The 2,611-nt window shown below is 36.3% G+C and overlaps 1 protein-coding gene across 2 annotated transcripts in view; it reads left to right on the top strand.

Moving 5' to 3' along the window:
- Positions 1-2,611, top strand: part of CMC1 (C-X9-C motif containing 1) — a 79,746-nt gene that overhangs the window by 27,540 nt on the left and 49,595 nt on the right. Inside the window, exon 2 of one of the 2 annotated variants that reach the window (XR_002126025.1) lies at positions 2,536-2,611. The exons of the other annotated variant lie outside the window; for it this stretch is intronic. The gene's annotated coding sequence lies outside the window, so the exon portion shown is untranslated. The remainder of the gene's footprint in view (positions 1-2,535) is intronic. 2 annotated transcript variants of the gene reach the window in all.

Here is a 2,611-nt window from a genome sequence, read left to right as displayed (position 1 = left end):
TCCTCCCTGTATAACCAGGTGAATTTGGAAAGAACATACATTGGTGCTGCTCAAGCAGCAGAGAACGTCAGCTCCATTGATACACTAAGATGCAATTTAGAAATAGGATACCTCCATTGTCGTTTATTTACTATTTATAGCCTTTGCTTTATTAATTATAGAATTTTACATAAAAGCACTATACATGCTAATTGTATAGTTCTTGGATAAAGATATAGGAATTTTAATAAGTGATCTGACTTTCTGCTAAGTGCCTGAAACATGATTATGTGGGAAAGCTTTTCTGTTTGATTTTTTTTTTTTTCATGTCATTTCAACCCAGTTGATCATAAGAATTGGGTCAGACTGCCAGCAACTTAGATTTGTGAAGGGAATGGAACAGCTTTTCCGGGGACAAAGAGAAATGAAATCACTTTCAATGAAAGAAAGATGCCTCATTATGCTCTCCAACAGCGGTTATTGACAGCTACACTTCCTATTAACAAGGCGCATTTAACTAAGAGTTTGGCTGTTGGATCTTTGGACTTGATCTAATTTGCTAGCATTAATTAGTTTCTTTTGAGCACAGACACTTGGTGCTCACAGCTATAGATTTGGAGGGCTAATTAGGATAGAAAATTGAACAGAATGGGGTAAGGCATTAACCTTCAACCATTACCAGCTGGGACACTGATAAAGCCCACAGAGTCCAAATGCTCCCTATTGATGTGAAGAGTACCCTAATGAATATCAATTTCAGCCAGGTTGTTATATTCTTACTAGTTCCCTCTTCATTATAAATTTTAACCAGCGTCCATGATACCTTTATTGTCTATGTGTACCCTATTGGTTTTTTACTGTACACTGATGTAGTCTGAATTGCACATTTCATCTTACGTTTTAAACATAATTATAATTTACCTTAAATAGGAGATAACATTTAGAATGTTTCACTATTATATACCCCCATACTAAAATGTAACTTTTATCTACAATTACTTGGTTCTAATTCTACAGTGAAGTTTTATAAAGTCATAGTAACATTGCCATTTCAAGACAATGAAACAAACTGAAATAAGAAAATCTTAGCTTTTGGATGACAATAAAAACAGTTTGTATTAAATTGGTGTCAAACTTCCACTGCGCTATACACCTGAAACTGAAATTGAATAATATTGAATGTCAAATACACACACACACACACACACACACACACACACACACACACACACACACGTATATTTTCACAGCATAGGGAATAGTCAATGGTATTGTAACAGCTATATATATGATGTCAGAGGGGTAGTTGACTTGTGGGGAGGAGGGCTTGAGGGGTGGGCGCTGATTATCACTTTGTGAAGGGTGTAAATGTCTATTACTTTGCTTTCTTTGTACACCTGAAACAAANTCTCTCTCTCTCTCTCTCACTGTGTTTTCCTTCATCAAATTAAGGTGGTTCTTGGCTGTTTTGTTGTTTTTGTTTGCTTTTTGAGATGCCCTCTTACCTTCTCTGCAGATGCTGGATCACTTCATAGCTTCCTGCATCCAGAAGTTGTTGGGGACCATGTAGTACCAGGAAATGCTTAGGGTTTCCTGGTCTTCCTAGGTGTGTTATTAGGTACCAGAGAACTTCCTGATCATCTTTTGGGGATAATTATCTGTTATTTACTTATTTTACCTATGGTTTCAAGGCAGCAGAAGAGGTGGCCTACTTGGCTTCTGCTCATGTATTTGAACCAGTGATACCTTAGGTCCTCCAGGGAAGCCTCCCGCTCCCCATTTTTGCTGCTTCAGAGCATGGAGCAACACCCACTTTTGATATCAGTTTTTTTCCTGGAGAAACTCTCTGTGGGGAATATGACTGACTACCCCTGTAATCTGATCTCACCTGCCTTTTTTGTCTTTCAGACTCCTAATCATTTTGATTCCCTGAGAACACTGCCCCCTTTGTTTTTCAGGGCTCTCTAGGAATTTCAGGAGCAGGCACCCCATGCCCACCATTTTAGTCTAATTGTGATGGTTGTGTTTCAAATGCACAGAATACTCACAAGCTTTGTTTTTATATGCACACATAGTTCCACTTTTTCTTCAGCCAGTTCTGGCAATCTTAGGCTACTCTTATTACTAATAAACTATTTGTGTGTCTCTTAATCTTGGATCTCAGTATCGATAAAAATCATCTATCCTTGGATCTTAGTATCAATAAAACCCCTCTTGTGGATTATATTAATAAGAGAAATTATAATTTTTAGTCTGTGACTTAATTTTGACAATGTTACATGGAATATGTTATCAAGTAAAAATGGTACACTGTAGTTTGCAGAAATTTTTGGAAAGATCTTGCCTATGTCCTTCATATTTTTTTGGTTGTATATAGAAATAATTTAGAATGGTTTTCAGTGACTAAAATAATCACTATTTTATGAGGTTATAAGAGTCAGTTTTTAATATATTTGCATAGCTCTTATTTAAGTAATCCAGATTGCTTATTTTTCCCCTAAAATGGTAATTTACTTGAGACTTGACTATGTTAAAGAAAGATCTTTTTATTTTCAGAGCAGCATCTCAGACATGTTGAAAAAGATGTTTTGATCCCTAAAATAATGAGAGAAAAGGCCCGAGAGAGATGTTC

This window comes from Hipposideros armiger, unplaced genomic scaffold (genome assembly GCF_001890085.2).
Source record: "Hipposideros armiger isolate ML-2016 unplaced genomic scaffold, ASM189008v1 scaffold_322, whole genome shotgun sequence".
Lineage (NCBI taxonomy): Eukaryota > Metazoa > Chordata > Mammalia > Chiroptera > Hipposideridae > Hipposideros > Hipposideros armiger.
This window is presented reverse-complemented; position numbering and strand designations above follow the sequence as displayed.